General features: G+C 48.0%; 1 protein-coding gene across 9 annotated transcripts in view; it reads left to right on the forward strand.

The window, feature by feature from the left end:
• FAT1 (FAT atypical cadherin 1) overlaps window positions 1,198-15,105 on the forward strand; it is a 122,909-nt gene continuing 109,001 nt past the window's right edge. For 4 of the 9 annotated variants that reach the window (XM_018041853.1, XM_018041854.1, XM_018041855.1 and 1 more), the window contains exon 1: window positions 1,200-1,517. The gene's annotated coding sequence lies outside the window, so the exon portion shown is untranslated. Of the gene's footprint in view, window positions 1,518-2,267; window positions 2,424-4,255; window positions 4,365-15,105 lie in introns of those variants that run through there. The other 5 variants (XR_001917360.1, XM_018041856.1, XM_018041850.1 and 2 more) reach the window with 4 other exon arrangements.

Raw genomic sequence — 15,105 nt, forward strand, 5'->3', positions numbered from 1 at the left:
CTTTCCTCTTAACTGTTTAACAAGTCTTTGCCTTGCTTCCTGTGTCCTAGGGGTTTTGCTCTTTGCCTTTCAAAGATAACACAAGCTAAACTGACCACTAGATATACACCAATGGCTGCAAAAGGTATTAACAGAACCCGTTCCCAGCCGCCAGCCCTTTTCCAGGGGTCTTTGAATTTTAATGCCAACCTTCTGGGGACAGTGTAAACTCACAGAAATGGCTCCCTAGAAATTTCATGCTGTTGAGGAGAGATCTTTATTTTGGTACTTCAGCGGCATTAAAAAAATATATATTCCATAGCAGATATTTTCCTGGAGTGGCTGTTTCCATAAAAAGGAGTCTGAATGCTTCCATAGAAAGACGTATTTCACTTACAAATTCAACTTCAACAGCATGTGCGTTTATCTGTTTCTATATTATGAGTAGACGATTGATTCATTCGTGTATTAGCCCCTATCATGATGGACGACTTGTAAGAAACAGAAATTGGCTCCTCCCCCATCTCCCCGCCCCCCCGCCTACCCGCCCCCCCCCCCCGCACCCCTCGGATCCTCGGATGCTTCACAGTACGGTTTAAAAACGGAGGAGCCTTTGGAAAGGATCTACACGTTAAAATATGGCTCCGTGATTTTCAACGCACAGACCACAAACAGCGCTAGAGCCAGAGAAGTATTTAAAACAGATCACATCCTGAAGTTGGAGGGCTGCAAGAAAAGTACAAGTCGTCCAGGCCAGTCTGCAGAGGCTGTTCGGGCTTCCGCCCTGCAAAAAAAAAAAAAAAGAGAGAGAAAAAACCGGGAGGCGACACGTCGCGACGAAATCTCAGCGGCAGAAGGGGAAGAGCATCACCTGCAGTTCGAGGCGTGGGAAACGCGGGCGGAGGAGGCTGGCGAGGAAGCCCGCGGAAGAGGTGCGCGCCGCGGGGCCGCTCAGGTGCCGGGGCTCGGCGGCGCCGGGGGAGACGCGGCGCGGTGGAGAAGGGCGGACGCTCCGCCGTCGGGACCGCAAGACACCGCTGCGGCAGGAGGCCAGCCCAGCCTGTCCGCTCACCGCCGCTACTGTCCGGGAGGCGGACCCCGCAGGAGCACCCGGGTCGGGGCGCGGGGCGGGGGGCGAGGCGGGGCGCTGACGTCACCTCCCCTCCCCCGCGGCCTCCGGGAGGGAGGGAGGAGCGCCGAGAGAGGCAGCAATCCGCCGCAGTTCCCGGCCGCAACTCCCAAACTCCGCGGCTCGGCTGCCCGGACAAGTCCTAACAAACTTGGTTTCTCCCCAGCCCTCGCGCACTCGCCTCCTTTTTCGCTGCTCAAGTTTTTTCCCCCAGGACGGTAAGCCTCCGGAAATGCGGCCACCTGGGCGGCGCGGGCGGATCGCACCCTCGCTGGGGACATGGTGAAGATCGCAGGGAAGAAGCAAAGTTGGTACTTCAGACACGGCTTCTAACAAACATCCAGATAGCGTGGGGATTACGGAGCTGTCGGCACTTTAAAGCAGGGCCCCGAGGACTCGGCTGGAACGGGTGAGTTCCTTCTTTCGTGCAAGCCTCTCTGTCCTTTTAAGTTTAAACAGAAATGAAATAATGTGAGGGTGCTTGACTAGTACGGGGAAGCGCGTGCATCCTACCGGCTTTCCGCTTCGGGAACAGCACCCTACCACCCCCCACCACTCCCAAAGGCTGTGCTTAACTCGGGAATCAAAGATCAGTGTGCACAGGTTTTGGAATTCGTGAAATACTTGCAGAGCACTGTTCAAAAGAACTTGAAAAGCTACGCCGTTTGTGCATTATTTCGAATGTAACTTATTATAGAAATGGTGCCCGGGGAGGGCGCCTCGGTGCCGCGTGATCCGCAGTGGCGCAGCGCCCTCTAGTTCGGACACCCGGCGAAGCGCGCGCTCCCTGCGGGGTTCCGCGCGGACCGCGAACTTGGACCTGCCGGGTGCTCATGGAACGTGGGCGTGAGATCCCTGGCCGTCACCCTAGCCTTCACTTACCACCCACTATGGCCCATTCTGTGTCTTAATTTACAAATACCAGCTTGGGTGAACTGGATACAGAAGCGGTGCTGGCAGAAATGTTTTTTTTTTTTTTTTTTTAATTTTTGGGAACCCACCCCCCACCCCCTAATGTCCCAGAACCTATGGGTACTGGGTTAGGGAGGATTGACTATTGAGAGGACAAACGTGGAGCTTGAACTTCATCTCTCGTTCATGTGAAGGTAATTAGAGGGTAGCGAAAAGGCACCTCTTTTTCGTTCCTTTGGGGTTAAAGGATCAGTTAAAAACGTGGCAGCACCGGACTCTGAAATCTACGTCTCTGGCTCTTGGCTGTTCCTCTGACGACGAAGTGCGACTTCTTCCAGGCAATTAGGTTTCTCAGTGGACCTGGCCGGCAAATCGGGATTCCCCAACAGATGTTTTAGTTCAAGTAAGCGTTATTATTTATTAATGAATAGTAATTTTTCTCCAGGAATTCTTTTGCGCCATTTCAAAATCTTGCGATTGTATGTTATGGGATGGTGTCTTTTAAGCCTTTTTACTTACCCCCTCCTATCCCCCAACCCCGCATACTGCCCCTACAAACTGTTGGCGTACGCGTGTGGCTGTTTCGTTTAGTGTTAGAATTCGGCCCGGGGCACCAACGAATTGAGCTTAGAGATCAGGTCACCTACTTCCTAGGTGTTTGATGTATGAAACTGACCTGTAACCCCGGGAGCGCTTTGCGCAGTTATGGCCGTAGCCAAATGTTTGGATGATGGTGTTTGCTGGATGTGTGAATTTGTGTGTATTCTAAATAATACGCCGGGAATACACTACATACTCTTAGTGCCGAGAATCAGCAATTCCCTACATACTCTTAGTGCCGAGAATCAGCACACTCATTCTGCAGGCGTGATTTCTCCTTCCCAGCCACGACCTGGTAGACACTTTTTTTCCCTAATCACCGTCTTTGAGATGGCGTAAGAGTAGGCTGCATTAACTTTGAACTAAGGCAGTTCCCTCTTTAACCCTAGACTCCCTCGCCCCCATCGGCCTGGTAGTTCCTCCAGCAGCCCCCTCCACCGGTTCTGGGGAAATCATCTCTCTTTGTCCTCACAGTGTTAACGTATTCTAGCTCCACAAACTTTCCGAGGTCACGTCCGCCCTCTTCCCCAGGCTGTTTCTCTACGCCCGGGAGCATTCCGGGCTGCGCTGAGCCGGCGCCTGGAGCTTTGCCCGCGCCGAGGATGGGCTCACAGCCCCGGGATACCCCGACTGCGCGCTCGGGCTCGCGGAGGTGGGGGGTGGGGTTCCCCGAGGTTTCCCCTTTTCCCTAAAGAACCTGGAGTTTCACGATATACTGCGTTCACGCTTTGCGGGGTGTACTCTCCGGGTGGGAAAGAGCACGAGGCGGCACAAGCTGCCTTTTGTCCCCGCAGCCCTCGGGATCCGGGGGCGTGCGCCGCGGGAGGCCGGCCTTGGGGTTCGTAACCCGGGCCTGGAGGTTCCGCGGTCTAACCTCTGCACAAAGAGGTCGCGGAGGAAGCGTTTTCACTTTCCCGGGGTTTCAGTGTAGATTGAAGAAGGAAGTAGATTCCCATCAAACTGCATTCCTTTTCAGACCTTTTTTAAGACTTGATTCCGCCGAGCTAGGGCAGACCTGCAACCACAGCATTCAAATGCAGATTTAGGAATTCCCTCAAGATACTCGGAAATCTAAAGGGGGGCTGGGGGAAGAGAGGAGGCGTGGGAAGCTTTTTCTTTAAACCCATAGCTGACTTTTTTTTTTTTTTTGGAGCTAAGCTAATGTTTCCCCTCTCCTAGCAGGGAACATTCCATATTAATTCCTTGCACAAATCTGTGCTGGCCATAACTAACCTCGGCGCTAGAGCGATTTGTTTTCTCCTCGCGGTGTCGCTAGATCTTCCTGGGCATTCACTGATCTCCTGGCAAGAAATCGGTCACTGTAGCGGCCGGGAGCTCCCTGACCCCTTGGCCAGGCTTCGCGGCCCCAGGAGCCCCGGGGGGCTTGGGGATGTCCGGCCGCCCGGGGGAAAGTAGGGTCGAGAGTTTCCGCGCGGGAGAAACGAGCGCCGGCGCGAGCGGGCGTGGCCGGGAGCGGAGGGATATCCCCCGCGCCGGGTGCGTGAGCCGCGCGGGGGTCTGCGCCGGGTGGCCTGGGAGAGCGGGGCGCGCGCGCGGGCCGCCGGGCGCTGCCTTGGAACAGGGGTGCACGGAGAGCACGAGCGAGCTGCTCGCGGGGACACGATGCGGCGCGGCGGCCCCAGCCAGGCGCCAGACCGACCGGGACCCCGCCCGGGGGCGCGCTGAGGCGGCGAGGCGCGCGCCCCCGAGAACTCTGTGCCGGCCACTTGGGGCCAACTTTGCTGTAAGTTGGAAGGAGGCCAGAAGGGACCCGGGGACTGTGGGCGAGGGGCGCGGCGGCGCTCGCGGTGCCATCGCCGGCCGATCGGTCGGGCACCTTGCTGCTGCGGGGTTGGAGGGCTTCCACCCGGCTCGGCGGGGGTGGGTCCGGGGGACTCCTGCCCGGGAGTGTCCAGCCCAGGATCGTGCCCCGCCGGCGCCTGGAAACGGAATGGAGAGAAAGAGACCCCCCGGAAGGGTGGTAGGTGCCCAGGCGCCTGCTCGTTGGGAAAGTTCAGGGCAGGCCCCGGGGGTTCGAGCGGGTGGCGCGGGGGAGGCGGAGAGGCGAGAGCGCGTAATTCGCGACGTGACCTGCCTGGGTAATCAAGATCCGAGCGCTTGGATCGGGCGGGCGGGTGGCCGCCCCGCGCCGCTCCGGCTCTAGCCCCAGGAGCCATTGCTGGAAATCTGAGGGGCGGCTGCAGCGCGGGGCTCCGGGCGCCCGCGGAGCCGAGAACCTGCGCGCCGGAGCCGAGAACCTGCGCGCCGGAGCTCGGAAACTTCCCGCGCGCGCTCCGCGCGCTCTCCTCTACCGTAGCACGCGTGTCTGCTGAGGACCTAGCCGATCTCGCTCCGCGGCTGCTGCTTCCGATTTGCGAGAGATTTCACCGCGTAGGTGTGATGCGAGGAGAGGCCAGCTGCTGAGGGATGGGGTTTTTGAAATGGAGTCGCCGGTTTCCTTGGATGTTTCGTGCCCTGGCGGGGTGAGGGGGAGTGCTGCCTTGAGGTTTGAGTGGTAGCTGGTTGAAGGTAGTTAGAATAGGTGCGGTTGAGAATCTCCGGACTAAACACTTGCAATTGTGCTGTCAGGGTGTTTCTAGCTTTTTTGGAAGTGAAACTTGAAGGTCTTTTTTTTTTTTTAAGGAAGAGATTCTGGTTCTTTCGTGCGTTTTCTTCCTCTCACTACTTTCCTCTAGGAAGCTAACTTTCTCTAGTCTCTGAAGATATTTTTGTTCCCACGGATGTGAACTGCGGAGCTTTGAAGACAAGGACGCAATTGTATGCATTAGGAAAGTAAACTAATAAATATTTTCTATGTAGTTAGAGGGTTTTTTTCGCTTTCTTTCCGCATGTGTCTGAACTGTGGTTTCATTAAATAGCTTTTGTTAAGGGCCTAGTAGAGGAGGGTTTTTTGTTTTTTTTTTTTAAAGCTTGGATATTTACAGTGATTAGGAAAATTTGAAAAGATCTAAAACGCCAGTGATCTTCAGTTATTTATATGTTTTTCACAAAAGCCAATTCTTAAGGCTTCATATGTTCAGAGTTAGGTTTCAACAGTTTTAAGAAGATAGCTGCACGTGTTAAAACTGGATGATGGTGCTGTTTTTTCAGTTTACTCTTAGCTGTGCTTCTCCAACATATCCAGCACTGCAGTTACTCATAAAATCCAAGTACATAGGTGTTTCTCCAGCTGTTTAGGTTAATTCTGATGTTTGGCGTTACCTTCAGTGTTTTCTGACAGGTCTAGTTCCACAAGTGGAATTACCATCTCCCTTTCTTTTCTATGGGGCTGCCCTGGTGGCTCAGACAGTGAAGAATCTGCCTGCAATGCAGGATACCCGTGTTCCATCCTAGGCTGTGAAGAGCCCCTGGAAAAGGGAATGGCTGCCCACTCCAGTATTATTGCTGGAGAATCCCATGGACAGAGGAGCCTGGCGGGCTATACAGTCCATGGGATCACAAAAAGTGGGACACGACTGAGTGACTGACACTTTTCTTTGCTATTTATTTAAGCTTTAAGATGAATGAAAAGCTCTTAAAACATTCCATAATTTTTAAAAACAGCAAGGAATATAACTTAGAGTTATGTCAAACATGGTGTTTAACACATTCATTATAAGGTTTGATCTAAGTAAAGTGTGTGATTGTGTACCCGTTTCTTGAAAGATGAATACCTTAAATGAGCGAAATTCTTTGGCATTCTGAAAGGAAGTAAGATTATTAGAGGACTTAATAAAATATTTCAGGCCTCCTGTATATGTGTTCATTTGTGTCTTAATTAGTCATTAAAAGTACTTCTGGTAGCTCAGTGGTAAAGAATCTGCCTGCCAAGACAGGAGACTGCCAGTTTGATCCCTGGGTGGGGGAGATACCCTAGAGGAGGACATGGCAACCCACTCCAGTATTCTTTCCTGGGAGATTCCATGGACAGAGGAGCTTGGCTGGCTGCAGTCCATGGGGTTGCCAAGAGTCGGACATGACTTAGTGACTGAGCGTGCGCGCGCACACACACAAACACACAAACACACACACAAGTACTCCTAGTGGGTTCCCACCATGTTAATAGGCCATTTAAATCCGTGTGATGGACAAGTGCCAAAAGAGGACTCTAAAAATGATGTGCAAAGTAATACTGTTTTCCTTGCCCTGGTCCCATGCCTTGCTAGTGTATTTGTTTGGACTTAGAAAGTCATCTCTGAAGTAGTCATTTGTTTGAATGCTAGAAGTGAAAGAGATGCTACAGATTTTTTTTAACTCTCTTATCCCTGTTTTTCTACCGAAGTTTGGCTGATTTTACATGGAATCAGTAAACTGAATCAAATTAGTGCATTATTGTTGCATTAAGTGTCTCCGTGACGTAATTTGTGGCCTAAAGGACCTGATTTAATAGCAGGAAGCTGGAAGGCTGGGTGTCTATTTAATCGTTATGAGTAGGAAACTGTAATAGGTAAGCTTTCTTTTGACCAAATTATATAGTTGATGAAGCCAAGGTATGTCTTTTTGTCTCAACTAATTGTTCAATTTGCAAGTGTTAGTTTGTCCTTAGGCGCTGGTAAGGAGTGTTTGAAGTGAGTGATGCAGATGATTCATTTAACTAACATGAGTAAGTTGCTGTTTCTTCCTCTTCTCATGTCTGAAAGCAACTTTTTATTTGAAAAATCTATTGAATTAAATGAGGAATCTATTTCACAGCATATAAGTTTTAAAAATCATCTTTAAGTCTGAGATTTAATTATATTGCCCAAATTCTGGCTTACCTCGAAAGGTTTATTATATATGTGGAAATAAGTCTATAATTAAATGTCTTCTACAGACCACTTAGGAAAATCAGTAATTATTTAATTCTTATCTTCATATAATGTTCAAGCATAATACTTCATAATAATCTCACTGATCTGGCGTTGCCCATAGCCACTTTGGAAGCATTTTGAGGTAGATGGTGACCCCTTTCTGAGCTGCTGGAAATTAGAGTCTTCTTCAGGGCACCTGTCTGTAGTACTGTTACTGGCCTAGTGGTTGTGCCTGGATTATCTGTTAGGTTTACAGTGATGGAAGAGTTAATTTCCCATGTTATTCCTCCTTATCCCCCTGCCAGCAGCCTCCCTTCGGTCCTGCCTTCTGTTTTCCATGCCCGATCCTCGTCCATCTGTCCACTGATGAACCTGAACAACTGTAGATCTCCTCTGCCAAACACTGAGCCAGATACAGTAAACAGTGGTGAGCAATCAGGTGTCCTGCTCTCAAGAAGCTTACAGTCCAGCAGGGGAGAAGGCCAAATGAATAGTGATCTCCAGCGTGATAAGAGAGATCCGGCCGGGTCAGTGTAGTCCGTCATAGCACCTCAGTGAGCTAGGGATCTGGGATTGGGTGGGTATTAGGCTAGGGTGAGGTCTGCAGGAAGAGGGAATCCAGGAGGGAATGGTTCAGAGAGAGGACACAGATGCAAAGCAAGTTGTAGAAGTCTTAGCTGTGAACTTGATTTGTGGTTTGATGAATGGTGAGAAAAAAAGACCAAAGCATACCAGTTCTGGGTTGGTAGTGCCACCCCCTGCCCCATTTTTACTGAAAAAAAGTATAAAGATGGCTTAAAAGGATTTAGTATGCACCCAGAAATAAACAAGACTTGCCCATTCATTTTTCAGTGTTGAGAATGAAAGCTTTTAAAATTACTGTCTTGTGGCTATTATAATTTATTAGAAAAATGCAGGGTTTTTTCCTGTTGTGAATGTCATCTGGAAGCTGACAACAAGCAGGCTTTGTAAGACAGACAGTACTCTTTATTGACTCCTGTTAAGTGATTTTAGAGATCATTAAACATTTATTTAATATACAATATCTTTAAAAAGCTAGAGTCGTTTACATTCCTTATTGTCTTTTGACAACTTCATGACAGTTCTCTTTGAAAACAGTGATCTTCCTCACTATTTAGACATCTCTAGAAGATGCTTTTAAAATGTGACCCTATTCAAATCGAACAGAAAGCTCTAAATTTCAGTAATAAGTTGAGTTTTAGTGACGTTCTCACTGAGGTGGATAGAAGATAGGAGTATGATGAGGGAAAACACGAAATTCTTGAATATTTCTGTGTAACTTTATTATCTTATGTGGGATGGTGAGTCTGATCCTGCTTCCCTCTTAGATAGAGGGCTGGAATGGCTAATAGTATGCATAAGAGTTGTGACTTTAAATAATAAATATGCAACATTTAATAGAATGTATGAATTGCATCCTGTCGAGTCCCACCTAGCACTTCTGAATCTTCATTCAGAAGATTCAGATCTAAATACTTGATTGGGATACTTGATCTAAAACTTAGGCAGTATATTCTCAGCATAGGGCTGTGTTCTGTTGTGTGAAGCCTGTGTGGTCACAGGAGTTGACGGAAACACTTTACATGGAAGTCTTGCTGATGAAGAAACATGAATGTGATAATACCTGACTTCTACCAGAAAAATGATCTTTATTATTTATGGATTTTCAGAAATCTGTGCTAAAGATTCTTAAGCTTTTGACCTGAGGCCCTTTTTCCTAAAGGCTGAACTAGATAAACATTCTTTGTTTTCACTTTGGAAAATGCACAGAAGAAATCCTGGATTACTGTGTGTTCAAATAGGTGATCACCTAAATATAAAAAGTGTAGCCTTTGGCTAAAATGGTTTTTGGAGTTTAATTTTCATAAGCATGAGCGCTAGGTAATAATGTACTTTTTAGATGAAATGGTATTGGTATCTTTCTAAGATTGTGTGTGTGTGTGTGTGTGTGTGTGTGTGTGTGTGTGTGTGTGTGTGCGCGTGTGTGCGCACGCGCTTTCCAGCTTTGCTGTTTGTTTTACGTAGAGTAGTAGCCACAGTTTCTTCGATCATGGCATTTTAAGGCGAAACCTGAGTTCACAGTTCTTGGTTAAATTACTATAAGGCTAACAGTATCTCCTGGGCTTCCCTGATGTCTCAGTGGTAGAGAATCTGCTTGCCAATGCAGGAGACACAGGAGACACGAGTTCCATTCTTTCTAAGTCAGGAAGATCCCCTGGAGAAGAATGCTTCCAAAGTGGAATAATACTTGATCCTCCACTCCAGTATTCTTGCCTGGAAAATCCCATGGACAGAGGAGCCTGGCAGGCTACAATCCATGGGGTTTCAAAGAGTCAGACACAATTTAGTGACTAAGCAACAACAACATAACACTATCTCTTAGAAAGGGGATTTTTTCTTTTTCTGATGAAAAGCCTTTCGTTTAATAGTTTATTATGATTACAGTGGCATTCTATTAGCCAAGTTTACAGAGTGAATTCAGGATTTTAAGAGGTCTGTGTTATGAACATGGCCAAAAAAGTTGATTCCAGCTGTGGTGTGTTCCTTGAGAACTGCGGTGGGTGAGTTGTGAAGGGCGAGAGGTGATGGGAATCCAGCTGGGAGGGAAACGTGGGAGGCTGCAGGGGCCGCTGGTCACGGAGATGCTGTGGGGAAGCACAGCTGCAGTGGTTTGACATCTTGAGCCTTCTCCTTGTGCCATGGGGGTGTCCAGGGCGCCCGTGGTGTGGGGATCAGCAGGGCACCAGCCAGGATAGATGGGTCATCTCCATGTTAGGATTCAGATTTTCAGGGAGATCTGTTTACTTACCGATGTCTTAGTCACACCACTGTTTGCTGCTTCTGCCCCAGTGGCTGGTTCCTCTTGTCTTCTGTCTCCTCCGTCTTGGAGGATAGCGGGGCTCTCTGTCCTTGGTTTTCCTTTCTTGTCTGTCGGTGTCCTCTTCGTGGGTGAGCTCATTTAGTTTTCTGCTTTTAAATATATTAATAGCATCTTCCACATTCTGACCATTGTCAGGTTTCTGTCCCCAGGGGTGGGTGGGCCTCTCCTGCATGTCTAACTGCGACTGGAAATCAATTACTTGGATTACAGTTGGCATTTCTGTCCTAATGTGTCCAAAGCTGAACCCCCGATTGTGCTCCCTAAAATCTGCTCCTCCCTCAGCTCAGGCTTCCCTCTCTCAGAACCTGAAGCCCCTTTCCAGCTCAGTACACAGTCTCCAGGATCTTCTTGGATGTCTCCCCCTTTCTCTCCTCCCACCTCTACCCTCCAGTTCATCAGCGGGTCCTGAAATGGATCCAGAATGTCGCCCTCCTCCCCCCTCCATGACCATATTTGGAGCAGAGCCACCAGGGTCTCTAACCTGTACAGTGTCTCCTAACTGGTCTCCCTCCAGCTTTTACCCTGGCCAGCCTCACTTCTTTTGTCCACCCTCATACCTGAGCAGCCCTTTCACTTTGAGTTCAGTTCGGTTGCTCAGTCATGTCTGACTCTTTGCAACCCCATGGACTGCAGCACACCAGGCCTCCCTGTCCATCAGCAACTCCTGGAGTTTACTCACTCATGTCCATTGAGTTGGTGATGCCATCGAACCATCCTCATCCTCTGTCATCCCCTTCTCCTCCTGCCTTCAATCTTTCCCAGCATCAGAGTCTTTTCCAATGAGTCAGTTCTTCACATCAGGTGGCCAAAATATTGGAGTTTCAGCTTCAGCATCAGTCCTTCTAATGAATATTCAGGACTGATTTCCTTTAGGATGGACTGGTTGGATCTCCTTGCAGTCCAAGGGACTCTCAAGAGTCTTCTCCAACACCACCGTTCAAAAGCATCAATTCTTTGGTGCTCAGCTTTCTTTGTAGTCCAACTCTCACATCCATACATAACTATGGGAAAAACCATAGCTTTGACTAGACAGACCTTTGTTGGCAAGGTCATGTCTCTGCTTTTTAATATGCTGTCTAAGTTAGTTATAACCTTTCACTTTAGATTCCAGCATGTCACTCCCCTGTTTTCATTTTATTTGTAGTGTTAATAGCATTCAAAATCCTACAAATCACCCTTTATCCATGAAGCCACACTGATCAGAAGAAATGATAAAGACATAATTAGGAGAGGATAGCAGATCTCCCTTGCAGAAGAACTCCAAATGATTTATGTAGCAGAACTCTCTACCACTGACTAGTGGACTGTGTAGTGACTTTCTTCCAAAGGGTACAGTAGGGAAAGCGAGGAGTGAGTCTCCCACTGCAGAGAAAGCAGACAAGCCCTGCTTCAACCTGGTGACCAGGTCAGCATCAGCACGAGGCGATGTGATGAATGTGGCACTTCACCCCCCGCTCAACCTCCCCTCAACGCATAGCCCCAGTCTAATCATGCGAAAAACATCCGGCAAATTCCAGTCCAGGGACAGTCTACAAAATACCTGACCAGTACGTCTCAAAACCGGCAAGGTCATGAAAAACAAGGCAAATCAGAGAAACTGTTACAGTCCAGAGGAGTCTGAGATGATATGGTGACTGAATAGAACGTGGCTGTCTTGGCTGGGATCCTGAGACCAAGGGCATTGGGACTAGACAGTGGCTAACAGTGTGTTACTATTAGTTCATTAGTTGTGACAAGTGTACCATCATCAGGTGAGATGTTGTCAGTGGGGAGGCTGTCTTTGTAATTTTTTTGACAATCTAAAGGTATTGTAAAATGATGGGCATACTTAAAGAAAGGATCTCCTTTGCTCCTCTCCCCTCTCACCCACTGTGCCAAGCCGCCGCGATCTGTTTCTTTGTGCGTTCTCTAACTAGCACGTCTCTCCCGGACATGACTTTGAGCTTCAGGGGCCATTTGGCACTGTCTGCAGACATCTTTTTCTGGGGTTGCGGGGAAGAAAGGCTATAGGCTTTTAGTTGGTGGAGAGCAGGCTTAATACCAAAGGATACCTGGGGCAGCTCTCTGCCCCACAGCCCCTCTTCCCAGTCAAGAATTATCTGCCCCAAATGTCAGTACAGCTGAGGTTGAGAAACTCGGGTCGTTTTTCTCTTTTCCTTCCTTGTTCCTGACTACCGCCTCTGTTTGTTTCTGCTTTATTTTTCTCCTCAGCACTCATCATCAGCATCTGATAGACTCTTTGTTTCCATGTTTGTTTGTCTCTCACCAGGAACTGTACCTTCCGTGAGGAGTTGATAGTTTGGGTTACTTATGTATCAGCAGCGTGTAGAACTGTTCCAGACATGGTGGTCCAGCACAGAGGTGCGTGCATGTTCAGTAGTATCTGACTCTTTGCAGCCCCATGACCTGAGCCCACTAGGCTCTTCTGTCCCTGAGGTTTTTCAGGCAAGAATACTGGAGTGAGCTGCTATTTCCTACTCCCAGGGGATCAAACCCGAGTCTCCTGTGTCTCCTGCATTGGCAGGCAGATTCTTTACCTGCTGAGCCATCAGGGAAAATGGGTATGGTAGGTGTTCATTAAAGAGGTGTTGAATGAATCAAATAACGAAAGAAAAGTGAATTCATGATAGTGTGTGTGTGTGTATGTGTGTGTGTGTATGTGTTAAAAACTCACATAGTAAAGTGAAGGTGTAAACATTCCCCCAGCTGCCTGTTCTCTAGAAGTTACTATTACTGCTGTTAACAGTTGACTTCTTATCCATTCAGAATTTCTCAGTCATTTTTAAGCACATCCATGAACCATGCACATATTTATCTCCCCTTCCTTTTTGCAAACACAAATGGGGTTGATTTAGTTTTCCCTGTTACTATATCTAGAGATCTTTACATGTCAGTGTATAGAGTACTCTCTTACTCTTTTTGATGACTCCATAATATTTTATTTGTAGAATTAAGCAAAAATATTTTGCAGTAGAATCGCGGATTGATATTTTGTTGTAAAGTGGATACTGTTGATAGTAACATTGTGTTCTAAAATAAAGGTGCTTGTGCAAACATCATCTTTTTAATGATTCTTTAAAGCATTTTCTTTACATTTTATCCCTGGTTTGTCAATGCCTCAGGATCAGGATCTTTGCCTTTTAAAATAGTTCTGTGAGTTGTTGAATTCCATGTATCTAGCACAGTCTGGGGCTTCCCTGGTAGCTCAGCTGGTAAAGAATCTGCCTGCAGTGTAGGAGATGCCGGTTCCATTCCTGGGTCGGGACTATCCCCTGGAGGAGGGGTCGGCCACCCATTCCAGTATTCTTGGGCTTCCCTGGTAGCTCAGATGGTGAAGAATCCACCTGCAGTGCGGGAGACCTGGGTTCGATTCCTGGGTTGGGAAGATCCCCTGGAGGAGGGCATTGCAGCCCACTCCAGTACTCTTGCCTGGAGAATCCCATGGACAGAGGAGCCTGGTGGGCTGCAGTCCATGAGGTCACAGAGTGGGATGTGACTGAGCAACTGAGCACAGCACAGTGGTCTGTCTACTGTTGGGTTCTCGACACCTGAGTATTAGATACCTGAGTCTAGATATTAGTATTAGTCTAGATACCTGAGTATTAGATCTGTGGACCAAATTAAGAGAGAGTTTTGGGAAAAGATTGACTTATTTTGTTTAAATACCAGTTGTTCTAGGGGCCAAAAATCTGTCTGCTTTCCTGGCTTGATCTGGTGAGAAGACGTAGTCACTAAAGAACAAGTTAGGCTGCCCAACTTCAACGTGATTCAGTATCAGTTAAGCGTCTAATTGCTTTCAGCATATCAGCTTTTTCCTTTTTTTCCCCTAATGAAATGACTCATGGGGCAAAGTTGGTGGTCGCTGAGTTAAGCTCCTCTGACTCTAAGTTGCCATGCTAATTTCCCCTGGCTGTTTGGCCAGCCCTCCAGCCTGCTGTTTCTCTCAGCTTGGGGAGCAATCCCATTTCCCAGATGTTCATTGGAGAGGTCCTTTTCAGGGCCGCAATCCTCTTATGAAGCTGCCTTGATTTACCAAGTGAATGATGTCGGCCCCTAGGGAAACAGTTGGTCTGAAGGTAGTTGTCCTGCTTCCCAGCCAGACTCCAGCCCAGTGGTCTTGGCTGCCTTCCCACTGGTTCAGGGCACCCCTTTCTCAACTGTCCTCTTTCCTCCTGCTTCACCCTTGGACCCTCTGCAGTGCCTGCTACCTTGCTGATCTGGCCCCTCTGCATGTGATCGCTTAGATGATTTAGTTTTCCATGTGTTTGTGTTTTGTGTTCAGGGGGCAGGTTATTTAGAGCCCTGAAGACAGTGGGCCCTCTCAGCACTGGTTGTGGGTAGCAGTCATGACACCCCAGTGCTGATGCCAAGATCCACGTCCCTGGTTGAGGGAGGGCAGCTCCTGTTGGACAGTAAGCTCTTGGTCTTCTCTTTCTGAACAGACTTTTTTTATTGGCTCAGTTTGTCGGTTCAGAAATGACCTCAGTATTAAACTTGATGATATAATTATTTTAATACCTTTAAATAGTTATATAGTGCCAAATGAGATGCTAAACCCTTGTATTATGTAGGGAGTGAACTTAATCATTCTTATAAAGAAATATAATTTCAGGATAAAGTTTGAAATGAGATTGTAAGCTATCATTATGGGAGGTTATATAAAACCACCATTGAGAGTTTTTTTGGGTGTTCTGATTTAGTTGTCCGAACTGTAATAGTGTTAAGTTCATGAGGTTTTGAGCACTTAATTTACTGTATATAAGGAAATGTAGGCTTCCCTGGTGGCTCAGATG

The sequence above is a fragment of the Capra hircus genome, chromosome 27 (assembly GCF_001704415.2).
Source record: "Capra hircus breed San Clemente chromosome 27, ASM170441v1, whole genome shotgun sequence".
Classification (NCBI taxonomy): Eukaryota; Metazoa; Chordata; class Mammalia; order Artiodactyla; family Bovidae; genus Capra; species Capra hircus.